The sequence below is a fragment of the Rhinoderma darwinii genome, chromosome 13, assembly GCF_050947455.1.
Source record: "Rhinoderma darwinii isolate aRhiDar2 chromosome 13, aRhiDar2.hap1, whole genome shotgun sequence".
NCBI classification, from domain to species: Eukaryota; Metazoa; Chordata; class Amphibia; order Anura; family Rhinodermatidae; genus Rhinoderma; species Rhinoderma darwinii.
In genome coordinates this window covers 48,585,424-48,600,120 of record NC_134699.1, presented here as the reverse complement: position 1 = coordinate 48,600,120, position 14,697 = coordinate 48,585,424, and the positions used below count along the sequence as shown (strand labels likewise).

Here is a 14,697-nt window from a genome sequence, read left to right as displayed (position 1 = left end):
CTGTGTGGAGTACATCAGGGTATATGTAAGCTGTGTGGAGTACATCAGGGTATATGTAAGCTGGGCGGAGTACATCAAGGTATATGTAAGCTGTGCGGAGTACATCAGGGTATATGTAAGCTGTGCGGAGTACATCAGGGTATATGTAAGCTGTGCGGAGTACATCAGGATATATGTAAGCTGTGCGGAGTACATCAGGGTATATGTAAGCTGTGCGGAGTACATCAGGATATATGTAAGCTGTGCGGAGTACATCAGGCTATATGTAAGCTGGGCGGAGTACATCAGGGTATATGTAATCTGTGCGGAGTACATCAGGGTATATGTAAGCTGTGCGGAGTACATCAGGGTATATGTAAGCTGTGCGGAGTACATCAGGATATATGTAAGCTGTGCGGAATACATCAGGGTATATGTAAGCTGTGCGGAGTACATCAGGATATATGTAAGCTGTGCGGAGTACATCAGGCTATATGTAAGCTGTGCGGAGTACATTAGGGTATATGTAAGCTGTGCGGGGTACATCAGGGTATATGTAAGCTGTGAGGAGTACATCAGGGTATATGTAATATGTGCGGAGTACATCAGAGTATATGTAAGCTGTGCGGAGTACATTAGGGTATATGTAAGCTGTGCGGAGTACATCAGGGTATATGTAAGCTGGGCGGAGTACATCAGGCTATATGTAAGCTGGGCGGAGTACATCAGGCTATATGTAAGCTGTGCGGAGTACATCAGGGTATATGTAAGCTGTGCGGAGTACATCAGGGTATATGTAAGCTGTGCGGAGTACATCAGGATATATGTAAGCTGTGAGGAGTACATCAGGATATATGTAAGCTGTGCGGAGTACATCAGGATATATGTAATCTGTGCGGAGTACATCAGGGTATATGTAAGCTGTGCGGGGTACATCAGGGTATATGTAAGCTGTGCGGAGTACATCAGGGTATATGTAAACTGTGCAGAGTACATCAGGGTATATGTAATCTGTGCGGAGTACATCAGGATATATGTAAGCTGTGCGGAGTACATCAGGATATATGTAAGCTGTGCGGAGTACATCAGGGTATATGTAATCTGTGCGGAGTACATCAGGGTATATGTAATATGTGCGGAGTACATCAGGGTATATGAAAGCTGTGCAGAGTACATCAGGGTATATGTAAGCTGTGCAGAGTACATCAGGGTATATGTAAGCTGTGCGGAGTACATCACGGTATATGTAAGCTGTGAGGAGTACATCAGGGTATATGTAAGCTGGGCGGAGTACATCAGGATATATGTAAGCTGTGCGGAGTACATCAGGGTATATGTAAGCTGTGCGGAGTACATCAGGCTATATGTAAGCTGTGCGGAGTACATCAGGGTATATGTAAGCTGTGCGGAGTACATCAGGGTATATGTAAGCTGTGCGGAGTACATCAGGGTACATGTAAGCTGTGCGGAGTACATCAGGGTATATGTAAACTGTGAGGAGTACATCAGGATATATGTAAGCTGTGCGGAGTACATCAGGGTATATGTAAGCTGTGCGGAGTACATCAGGATATATGTAATCTGTGCGGAGTACATCAGTGTATATGTAAGCTGTGCGGGGTACATCAGGGTATATGTAAGCTGTGCGGAGTACATCAGGGTATATGTAAGCTGTGCAGAGTACATCAGGATATATGTAAGCTGTGCGGAGTACATCAGGGTATATGTAAGCTGTGCGGAGTACATCAGGATATATGTAAGCTGTGCGGAGTACATAAGGGTATATGTAATCTGTGCGGAGTACATCAGGGTATATGTGAGGAGTACATCAGGGTATATGTAAGCTGTGTGGAGTACATCAGTGTATATGTAAGCTGGGCGGAGTACATCAGGGTATATGTAAGCTGTGTGGAGTACATCAGGGTATATGTAAGCTGTGCGGAGTACATCAGGGTATATGTAAGCTGTGCGGAGTACATCAGGGTATATGTAAGCTGTGCGGAGTACATCAGGGTATATGTAAGCTGGGCGGAGTACATCAGGGTATATGTGAGGAGTACATCAGGGTATATGTAAGCTGTGCGGAGTACATCAGGGTATATGTAAGCTGTGTGGAGTACATCAGGGTATATGTAAACTGGGCAGAGTACATCAGGGTATATGTAAGCTGGGCGGAGTACATCAGGATATATGTAAGCTGTGCGGAGTACATCAGGGTATATGTAATCTGTGCGGAGTACATCAGGTTATATGTAAACTGTGAGGAGTACATCAGGGTATATGTAAGCTTTGCGGAGTACATCAGGGTATATGTAAGCAGTGAGGAGTACATCAGGGTATATGTAATCTGTGCAGAGTACATCAGGGTATATGTGAGGAGTACATCAGGGTATATGTAATATGTGAGGAGTACATCAGGGTATATGTAAGCTGGGCGGAGTACATCAGGGTATATGTGAGGAGTACATCAGGGTATATGTAAGCTGTGCGGAGTACATCAGGGTATATGTAAGCTGTGCGGAGTACATCAGGGTATATGTAAACTGGGCAGAGTACATCAGGGTATATGTAAACTGGGCAGAGTACATCAGGGTATATGTAAGCTGGGCGGAGTACATCAGGATATATGTAAGCTGTGCGGAGTACATCAGGGTATATGTAATCTGTGCGGAGTACATCAGGTTATATGTAAACTGTGAGGAGTACATCAGGGTATATGTAAGCTGTGCGGAGTACATCAGGGTATATGTAATCTGTGAGGAGTACATCAGGGTATATGTAAGCTGTGCGGAGTACATCAGGGTATATGTAAGCTGTGCGGAGTACATCAGGGTATATGTAAGCTGTGCGGAGTACATCAGTGTATATGTAAGCTGTGAGGAGTACATCAGGGTATATGTAAGCTGTGCGGAGTACATTAGGGTATATGTAAGCTGTGCGGAGTACATCAGGGTATATGTAAGCTGTGCGGAGTACATCAGGGTATATGTAAGCTGTGCGGAGTACATCAGGGTATATGTAAGCTGTGCGGAGTACATCAGGGTATATGTAAGCTGTGCAGAGTACATCAGGATATATGTAAGCTGTGCGGAGTACATCAGGGTATATGTAAGCTGTGCGGAGTACATCAGGATATATGTAAGCTGTGCGGAGTACATAAGGGTATATGTAATCTGTGCGGAGTACATCAGGGTATATGTGAGGAGTACATCAGGGTATATGTAAGCTGTGTGGAGTACATCAGTGTATATGTAAGCTGGGCGGAGTACATCAGGGTATATGTAAGCTGTGTGGAGTACATCAGGGTATATGTAAGCTGTGCGGAGTACATCAGGGTATATGTAAGCTGTGCGGAGTACATCAGGGTATATGTAAGCTGTGCGGAGTACATCAGGGTATATGTAAGCTGGGCGGAGTACATCAGGGTATATGTGAGGAGTACATCAGGGTATATGTAAGCTGTGCGGAGTACATCAGGGTATATGTAAGCTGTGTGGAGTACATCAGGGTATATGTAAACTGGGCAGAGTACATCAGGGTATATGTAAGCTGGGCGGAGTACATCAGGATATATGTAAGCTGTGCGGAGTACATCAGGGTATATGTAATCTGTGCGGAGTACATCAGGTTATATGTAAACTGTGAGGAGTACATCAGGGTATATGTAAGCTTTGCGGAGTACATCAGGGTATATGTAAGCAGTGAGGAGTACATCAGGGTATATGTAATCTGTGCAGAGTACATCAGGGTATATGTGAGGAGTACATCAGGGTATATGTAATATGTGAGGAGTACATCAGGGTATATGTAAGCTGGGCGGAGTACATCAGGGTATATGTGAGGAGTACATCAGGGTATATGTAAGCTGTGCGGAGTACATCAGGGTATATGTAAGCTGTGCGGAGTACATCAGGGTATATGTAAACTGGGCAGAGTACATCAGGGTATATGTAAACTGGGCAGAGTACATCAGGGTATATGTAAGCTGGGCGGAGTACATCAGGATATATGTAAGCTGTGCGGAGTACATCAGGGTATATGTAATCTGTGCGGAGTACATCAGGTTATATGTAAACTGTGAGGAGTACATCAGGGTATATGTAAGCTGTGCGGAGTACATCAGGGTATATGTAATCTGTGAGGAGTACATCAGGGTATATGTAAGCTGTGCGGAGTACATCAGGGTATATGTAAGCTGTGCGGAGTACATCAGGGTATATGTAAGCTGTGCGGAGTACATCAGTGTATATGTAAGCTGTGAGGAGTACATCAGGGTATATGTAAGCTGTGCGGAGTACATTAGGGTATATGTAAGCTGTGCGGAGTACATCAGGGTATATGTAAGCTGTGCGGAGTACATCAGGGTATATGTAAGCTGTGCGGAGTACATCAGGGTATATGTTAGCTGTGTGGAGTTCATCAGGGCATAATAATGGGGTAATTAAATAATAATCCACAGATGTGGGGCCAGTGTCGCACTGATAAATGGTGCCCGATCTTATCCTCATTTTGGAACGTTCTGCACATTTTGTGTCGCCATATTTTGAGAGCCAGAGCTTTTTTATTGTTACCGGTGCTGTGTGAGGGCTTATTTGTTGTGGGACAATCTGTACATTTTAGTGGTACCATTTTAGGGTATATGCAATTTATTTTATTTTTTCTTATCACTTTTTATTCAATTTTTTGGCAAGCAAGGTGACCAAAAACCCGCAATTCTGACAATGTTTTTTTACTCTTTTTTTTTTTTTTTAAGTCGTTCACCGTGCGCTATAAATGACATTTCGTTTATTCTGCGGTTCGATACGATTACGGCGATACCATATGTATATAGTTTCATATGTTACAGCGTTTGCACAATAAAATAAAATTCTTTTTTTTTTAATGATTTATTTTTTGTGTCACCATATTCTGAGATCCATAACTGTTTTTTTCTGTCAAAAAATCTGTGGGAGGGCTTTTTTTTTGCGGGACGTTCTGTAGTTTATTGGTACAATTTTGGGGTACACGCAACATTTTGATCACTTTTTATTCTGTTTTGGGAGGGGTGGTGACCAAGAAACATTCACTGACAGCAAGCCTATTAGGCTTTGCCTCTGGGCTGAGCCTAATAGGCTTCCATACTAGGCAGACAAGAGGCCATTGTTAGGACGGTGCGATCTAACCACCTAGGTGCAGCGATCGCTTTTGATTGCATCTAAGAGGTTAATGAACCAGATCGGAGGCAAGCTCTGGTCCTGGCCGTTACAGAAGGGTGTCAGCTGTGACAAAACAGCTGACACCCGCTGGTCATGGCGCTGGCTCAGCTTCTCCATCACCATCACGTACAATTACGTAAGAAAGCGCTAACACGCTAGCGCTTACGACGTAACTGTACATGATTGAGCGGGAAGTGGTTAAACAGGTCTGGGTCTAAACCAACACTCGTAAATCTAAATGAACAACTATAGAGACATGAGTGCTGAACCCAAAATGCAATAAAAATTGTATAAAGTTTATTGATATACATTAAAAACATACATACTGTAAAAATAAAAAAAAGGTACAGACCACATAAAACGGAAATGGGTATCACGGACATATAACTAGTCACATAAGCAAGGAAGATGAGCAATCCACCAGGCCTGTAATTCAAGTTATAATAGTAGGGGCGGGCAGGATGGTCAAGATGACTGTAAAAGCTAGCCTATCAAAAAATACTAAAGTTTAGAAGGCAAGTGCTGTAAAAAGATAGTGCAACTATGTGATAAATATTAGGACGCCTTGCTTTAATACATTGATATATATCATACAATTTTCAAGATCCTCTTACACTAGTTGTGAGGTTAAACACTGGAGAGCAAGGTCGAGACAAAGGGGAAGCGGAGGAGGTGACCACAAGGGACGCCAGTGGGGGTGGGGGGCTTGTTGCGTGGTGCAATTTACAGATTTATAAAAAATAGATAGATAGATAGACTCTGATCTTGATTATTTTCAACCGTATATCTATAAAAAAAATAAAAAATCAAGACAATTCAATCAAGTATTAGCACATGTGAACACGCCCTAAGGAAAACTCAGTGCCTAGTGGTGAATACAGTTCTCCTTCCTTATCGGCCACTGTTAAGCCGGGTTCCCACGGGTCGGATACGCTGCGTAGAACTACGCAGCGTATCCAACCAAGGACCCGCAGGGAATTCCGCCCGAAAAACCGCACCAAATTGCGGTGCAGGTTTTCAGGTGGAACCTAATTACTCCCGGCCGCTGTCATGACGACATGTCCGTCTGTTGAGAGTGCAGCCCGGCCTCCTGAGGTGATGCTGCAGCCCATGTGACCGCTGCAGCCTGTGATTGGCTGCAGTAGTCACATGGGATGAAACATCATTCCAGGAGGCCGGGCTGCTCTCAGTGCAGTGCCACGCATCGCTATGACATCGCCTCACTTAGGCCTCATGCCCGCTTCAGTCATTTTCTTCAGGGTGCTACCTGTTTTTTTAAAGGATCGCACCCTGACACATTCATTTCTATGGGGCCATGCGCATTTCCGTTATTTTAACGGTTCCGTGTGCCCGTTCAGTCAAAAGTAGAACATGTCTTACTTCTGTCCGTTCAGTCCGTCTCGCCCATTGAAGAATATGGGTCCGTCAAAACAACAGAGCGCACCCGTGCCGTTCATATTTCATGGATCCGTTGCCAAGCACCGGCAGGGCGTGCCAAAGTTCTCTGCATTCAACACACAAGAGGGATTTTAACGGACCGTTTAAAACGGAAGAACAATGTCCGTTTAAAATGGAACGGATGCGGAGTGACAACGGAAACCACACGGACGTCACAACGGACACACGGATCCATTTTAAACGGTGAAGGACGTGTGCATGAGGCCTTAGACTACTAGAGCCGACTGCATATTAGTAAAGGCAGGGAAATCACTCCGCATTTACGCCTCATGCTCACGACCGCGTGTGCCGTACGAGTCCCGTCAGTGATCCGAGGAAAGATCGGACATGTCCTATCTTTCCTCTCGGATTGGAGACTCGGATATTTTTCACAGACACGATTCACCCGCTAAAGTGAAGACTATCGGGTGCCACTCGGATGCCGTCAAAAACGGCCCGAGTGGCACAACGGTCGTGTGCATGAGGCGTAAGTGAGGGAGAGACGAATACTGTGTCCGCTGCGTGAAACTCACAACATGTCCGATATTTCTGCGCTGTTCGCGCATCACGCACCCATTGAAGTCAATGGGTGCATGAAAATCACGTGCAGCACACGGAAGCAGTTCCGTGCGACCAGCGTGATTTGCGCAACAGCAGTAAAAAGTATGAATGAAAACAGAAAAGAACCACGTGCTTTTCTGTTTACAAACATCCAAACAGTGTCATAAAGATGGCGGCTGCGCGAAAATCACGCAGCCACGCATCATACGAGGGTGACACACGCAGCTGTTATGGACTTTTTGCGTGCGCTCGTGTAAACCCGCCCTTAGCTGGTCATTAAGGTCTTTTCAGGCCCAGTCATTAAGGGGTTAACGTGTGTGCGCGTGCGTATGTTTTTCCCACAAATAACGTCCATAATGCGGTCATGAGCACAGTATAGACGCCTTTCCTTTTTATTTTATGTGGGGGCACAATTTGTTGATAAATATGGAGCCATATATTTCCATGCATTTGCGCCATTTGGGGGGGGGGGGGCACACAGATACACGAACCCCATTGTACGTGGCATATCATTCATACAGAACATTTAATACACATCTAACATAAAGCCGTCTCACTATGTGGAGAATGACGTCCCTCGCTGATTCTGCTCCCACGGTCGCTGCTCTCTGGTGAGGCGTCAATGACAGTAACGTGTGGGAGTGAGGAGGACGGAGGGGAAACCTGGAAGAACAGAAATGGAGATATGAGCGGGAGTGCATGGCCATGATACCGGCTGCACACTATACACAGGTGGCTGGGATAGAAGTCGTAATCTACAGGCTCGGCGGTCACCACGCAACAGTAAATAACACGCATGTAGGCGCTAGATATGCGACACCTGCAGAAGGGTCGGGCTCGGTCGGTCAGATCCCGCTGGCATGCGCTTTTTGTCTCTTCATTTCTGTCTGTCATTCATTTCGATGCGGTTTTGCCTACACACTTGCGCTTCACTTCCGCCTCCTCATTTTCCTGTCACTGAGCCGCGTCACACCGCATCGTCCCGCCTTTTAAAGAACTGTATAGCAAGCGACTCAAAAGGCAGTTTTGCGAAGCGTTTCGTGCTGTCACCACCGCATTGTGTATTCTGGGGTTAACCAGTCCGGCGTTCGAAGGAAAGAATTTTTTTTCTACAAAGTCGTTCTAAGTAGACGTGGGGTGTAGTATCCACGATGGGCACTAGGGGGCAACATAGGTAGCAGGCGCAAAAACCACCAGCAGTCAGTTTAGTGCTTGACTTTTTAGCGTCATATCTTTTTTTTTTTTTTAGGCATTTTTATTGAGTTTCCGGTCTTTTTATCAATCCCTTTTTGGAAAAAATATGCTGGCTGATGCACAAAAGTTTTACTCCACTTTTCGATGCAAAAAAGAGCCGTCGAACTTCATAAGGTACAACCTGTCGTAGTTTAGCGGCTGTGCCGTATTCCTGATTCAGTGCTCTGTCTTAGGCCTTATTCACATGAACGTGTCCATTTTGTGCGCGCAAAAGTTCCATGTGGCATAAGTATGTGGTGCGTGCCTGCGTGATTTCCGCGCATATGGCAGCGTGATGACACTCTGTGTTTATATTTACAAACATAAAAGCAGGAGGTGCTTTTCTTGTTTCATTCATTTATTTTACTACTGTAGCGCGAATCACGCGCGGCACACGGAAGTGATTCCATGTGCCGTGCGGGATTTTCACGCACCCATTGACTTCAATGGATGCGTGAAAAACGGCCAAGTATAGGACATATCGTGAGATTTACGCAGCGCACATACGCTGCGTGAAAATCACGGACTGTCCGAACGGCCCCATTCATTTTTTATATCCCCAGGGGAAAAACCTTTAACTCCTTAATGACCGCCCATTGTCTTTTGACGGCAGGCGGTGCATGTGCTTGACTAACAGTAGATTTACAGCTACGTCTTTTGGCGTCGCTGTAGAAGAGGCTGATGAGCGCTCATCCTCTAAGCAGGAGCTGTAACTTCCAGCTCCTGAACGTAGAGAAGCCTGCTACATACAGCTAGGGTCGGAAAACGTTCCAACCCCAGCTGTTTAACCCTTTGATCGCCGCGGTCTATGACCGTCCCAAGATCAAAGGGAACTCCCCGCTTTAAACTTGCCATCGGAAACACGGAGACGTGCTCAAACGCCAGGGAATCCCTCTGCAGTCACCCCAGGGCTGTCTGTTCCGTTTGCCTGCTGTTCGGGCACAACGTCTTGCCCTAACAGCAGCCTGTGTCATAGTAATACATTACAAGTAAAAAAGAAAAGTTATAATTAAAGTTATCCATTAATGGGATTCAAAAAAAAGTAACAAAAAAAAGAAATAAATAAAAAATAAAGTTCAAAAAAAGTCATTATCTATTTTATTGCCCCTAAAATTGTAATTTCGTGGCTCTGATGTTTGTTTGTTTTTTCCTTCCCTATGTCCCTCCACATCCCCTTTCCACAATTTCCATGTCCTCATTTTGTACCAACTCCACCTCATTCTTTCCCCCTGTGTGGGGACTGTTTTTCTTCCTTTCTTTGCTATGATTGTATGTTTATTCTTTATCCTTGTATACCAATAAATACCTTTTGAAACAAAAATATGTTTTATTGCCCCTACACTAAATAAAAACAAAAAACCTACACATATTAGGTATCTACACGACCGTAATAACCTGACGAATGAGGGTATGTTCACACGCCTGATTTTCAGACGTTTTTTAACTATTCGCGTTTTTCGCTGCGTATTTTACGGCTGTTATTGGAGCTGTTTTTCAATGGAGTCAATGAAAAACGGCTCCTAAAACGTCCCAAGAAGTGACATGCACTTCTTTGACGTGGGAACAGAACATCGTAAAACCCATTGAAAGCAACGGGCAGATGTTTGTAGTCGTAATGGAGCCGTTTTTTCAGGCGTAATTCGAGGCCTAAAACGCCAGAATTACGTCTGAAAACAGTGCGTGTGAACATACCCTTAATCTAACGGGATATTTAGCGTGAACGGGGAAAAAAATTAGCAAGAAAAACGATGCAGAAAATCGCTTTTTCTTATATTCACGCCGTAAAAATAATATTTTTCTACCTCCAAACTATGAAAAAAAATAATACAATTTCTCCCGCATAAAACAAGGCCTCATACGGCCACGTCAATGAAAAAATAAAACGTTATGGCTGCTGAAATGCAAAGAGGTAAAAACTGAAAAATGTAGCTGGTCATTAAGGGGTTAAATCGGAGTCTCCTATTGTTGTCTGTAGGGATTGCATGCAGATCAGTATACACAGCGGGCTGCTCTATTCATTCTCCACGGGAGTGATGGAAACAGCCATATACACGGCCGCCATGTAATACCACATGTGACTGTGGCTGACTGCTTAGGGACAGCTGATCCCAAAAAAGAAGTTGTCCTAGTGAGACAAACTCTTTAACCCCTTCCTGACATTGGACATATCCATACGCCAAAGTCGGGTAGGGGAAGTATCGAACAGGCTCACGGAGTGAACCCGCTCCATACGATGCCGATGTCGGCTGTACAGCCGACACTTCAGAGTAACGAACGCGATCCCACTCGTTAAATGCCGCGGTCAATAGCGACCACAGCATTTAAATCGTTAGAAAGAGGGAGGCGACCCGCTTAAACGGCTCATCGTGCCCCCCGCAATGCAATCGCCCCCAGGTGCTCCATCTTTGTGCTCCTATTAAGCCCTGCCTCTGGCCTGTCAGAATCACGATATACTGCAATACATTAGTATTATAGTATATAGTGCAAGCGATCTAACAATCGCTGGTTGAAGTCCCCTAGGGGGGACTAATAAAAAAAAAGTAAAAATGAGTAAAATAAAGGTGTTTTTTTTCGTGTAAAAAAATTAAAAGTTCAAAAAATCCCCCTTTTCCCATTTTCGCCCTAGAGCATAGTAAAAAAATAAACATAATTGGTATCGCCGCGTCCGTAAAAGTCTGAACTATTACAATATATCATTATTTAACCCGCACGGTGAACGCCGTAAAAAAAAATATTGTAAACGCCAGAATCTCTATTTTGTGGTCACCTCATCTCCCACATAAAATGAAATAAAAAGTGATCAAAACGTCACATGTACAACAAAATGGTATTATTAAAAACTACAGCTTATCCCGCAAATAATAAGACCTCATACCACTTAGTCGACGGAAAAATAAAAAATGTATGGCTCTCGGAATTTAGCGACACAAAATACATTTTCTTTTTTACACTTAGGTTTTCACTTGTAAAAGTAGTAAAATATAGAAAACTATATATATTTGGTATCTGCGTAATCGTGCTGACCCACAGAATAAAGTTCACATGTTGTTTTAATTACACAGTGAATTCCGTAAAAACGACACGCAAAAAACTATGGAGGAACCGTTTTTTTTTCATTTTCTACCCCACAAATAAATTTTTTCTTGTTACATAATACATTATATGGCACCAGGGGCGTAACTAAGAAAGACTGGGCCCCATAGAAAACTCTTGACCAGGGCCCCCCCCCCCGGGTGCCACAAGCAGCCCCCCTTATAAATAGTGCCCCCTGTAGAATGTGCCATACAGACCCCCTGTAGACAGTGCTATATAGCCCCGCCTATAGACTGTCACACCCCATTTGTAGATAGCGCTCCCACGTCCCCCTTGTAGATAGTGTGATACAGCCCCCTGTAGATATCGCCATAAAGCCCCCACTGTATACAGCGCAACACAGCCCCCTCCCTTGTATATAGCGTCACACAGCCCCCCACCCTTAGTAGATAGTGCAGCACAGCCCCTCCCCTTAGTAGAAAGTGCCACCCAGCCCCCTGTAGATAGAGCCACAGCCCTCCCCCTTGTAAATTGTGCCATACAGTTCCCCCATGTGTATAGTGCCACACAGCTCCCCCTTGTGTATACTGCCACACAGCCCCCCCCTTGTGTATAGTGCCACATATCTCCCCCTTGTGTATAGTGCCACACAGCCCCCTTGTGTATAGTGCCACACATCTCCCCCTTGTGTATAGTGCCACACAGCCCCCCCCCCCCTTGTGTGTAGTGCCACAAGGCAATGGCGCATCCGAGAAAGTTGTATCAGCCAGGGAGATGTCACTCAAACATGGAAAGGTGGGTTTGGAGGCAGGACTGTGTGACTCTTCAGGATAGCGGCACCGCCCCATGACCCTCTAATGAGTAATTATCATATAGTATGCGCCGTTTTAAAAGTGGATTTTAAAGATTTTTCTGCATCTGAAAGAAACATACAGGGGAATGTTTGGAAATATTGTCAGGTCATGTATCACCGCATGGTGGCGGTTCAAGGGGTTAAAACTACCAGACAGATTCCTATTAAATTTACAATGAATTGAGAACAATTCCATCTGCCCTGCAATTTTGTTATTATAAATATACCCTATATAATTACAGATCCAGAACAAAACTCTGACATATATACAATACCAGAACCAAGCTCAATACATATGTACAGCACCAGAACCAAGCTCATACATATATACAGTACCACAACAAAGCTCAGTACATAAAAACAGCACTAGAACCAAGCCCATACATATATACAGAACCAGAACAAAGCTCAGTACATAAATACAGTGCCAGAACAAAGTTCATACATATATACAGCACCAGAACAAACCTCAGTACATAAATACAGCACCAGAACAAACCTCAGTACATATATACAATACCAGAACCATCCTCAGTACATATATACATCCCCAGAACCGAGCTCAGTACATATATACTCACCAGAACCAAGCTCAGTACATATATACAACCCCAGAACCAAGCTCAGTACATATATAAATCACTAGAAATAAGCTCATACATATATACAGTACCACAACCAAGCTCAGTACTTACATAGAGCATCAGAACCAAGATCAGTACATATATACAACACCAGAACAAATACAGCTCAATTTAGTGCAACCCCTGCCGTACAGGTTTGTACGGCGTAAAACGACAGCTCCCAGCATGGCCCGAACAACGGTGAGGATATGCTGGGAGATGCTGTTTCTCAAAAAAAATCATACCACCCATCATCTCACTGCAGATCATACAGTGACTACAGTACTGATTAGAGGCAGAATAAACATTTACATTAAGTGACTCACCGGTGACATCTCAGATTCTAGTTCTTTTCTTCTCCCTCCGGTCCAGACCTCTATGATAGATTTCTACCGGCCATGACCCACTTCTGCAGTTTTCCGCTCAAATGTCTTCAGCTTTTCACTTTTAAAACATTTTTGCACCTATAAACGAAGTTAAAATTCTCAACACCTCTAAATATGATAAGGCGCCATACACTGCACCTCTAACTATAATAGCGCCATACACTGTGTCCCTGATTATAATAGTACCATACACAGTGTCCCACATACAAACACCGTGCCCCCTGTAGATAGTACCCCCATAGCCCCCTGTAGATAGTGACCCCCATAGAGCCTCTGTAGATAGTGCCCTACATAGAAGCCCCTATAGTGTCCCACATACAACCCTCTATAGATAGTGCCCACATATGGACTCCAGAGCTGCAAGGTAATAGTGCTAAACACTGAGCCACCGTGCTGCCCTACATATAGCTTCCCCCATAGATAGTGCTCCACATATAGCCCACCTGTAGTGTCTCACATATACCTCCCCCTGTATACAGTGTCCTACATATAGCCCACCCCTGTAGACAGTGCCCTACATATAGCCACCCTGCAGCTAGTGGCCCACAGGTAACCCACCCCTGTATATAGTGTCCCACATATAGCCCACCCTATAGAAAGTGCCCTAAAAATAGCTCCCCTATAGATAGTGCTCTTCATATAGCCCACCCCTGTATAGTGTCTCACATATAGCTCCCCCTGTATATAGTGTCCCTCATATAGATCACCCCTGTATATAGTGGCCCACATATAGACGCCCCCTGTACATAGTGGCCCACATCCCCACATATAGACCCCCCTGTATATAGTGGTCCACATTCCCAAATATAAACCCCCCCCTGTAGATAGTGCCCCACATATAGACCCCCCTGTATATAGTGGCCCACATATAGACCCCCCCTGTATATAGTGGCCCACATATAGATGCCCCCTGTACATAGTGGCCCAGATCCCCACATATAGGCCCCCCTGTATATAGTGGTCCACATTCCCACATATAAACCCCCCCCTGTATATAGTGGCCCACATATATACCCCCCTGTAGATAGTGCCCCACATATAGACCCCCCTATATAGTGGTCCACATATAGACGACCACCCCTGTAGATAGAGCCCCCACTATAGATAATGACACTCACAGTTTTATTAGAAAAAACTTTACATACTCACATGATCCCGTTCCTGCGCCGTCAGATGGCAATTCAGATCTGCTCTCTTCTGAGCGGATCTGCTGGAGCAGAACGACGCGTTGTTCAATGACGCTGATTGGCGGGGCAGAATGACTTGCCCCATCAATCAGCGCCTTTCAAGCACAGAAGCGGCGCGATGACGTCATCATGCCGCTAGCTTAGTTGAAAGGCACTTATTAGCGGGGAAAGTCATTTTGCCCCGCCAATCAGCGTCATTGTAATATTCGG

General features: G+C 44.7%; 1 protein-coding gene across 8 annotated transcripts in view; it reads right to left on the bottom strand.

The window, feature by feature from the left end:
• ENGASE (endo-beta-N-acetylglucosaminidase) overlaps positions 1-14,697 on the bottom strand; it is a 174,527-nt gene that overhangs the window by 33,610 nt on the left and 126,220 nt on the right. For 3 of the 8 annotated variants that reach the window (XM_075845092.1, XM_075845093.1, XM_075845094.1), the window contains one exon: positions 7,730-7,835. The exons of 1 other annotated variant lie outside the window; for it this stretch is intronic. The gene's annotated coding sequence lies outside the window, so the exon portion shown is untranslated. Of the gene's footprint in view, positions 1-5,788; positions 5,962-7,729; positions 7,836-7,992; positions 8,252-13,240; positions 13,339-14,697 lie in introns of those variants that run through there. 4 more of the 8 variants (XM_075845096.1, XM_075845095.1, XM_075845098.1 and 1 more) reach the window with 4 other exon arrangements.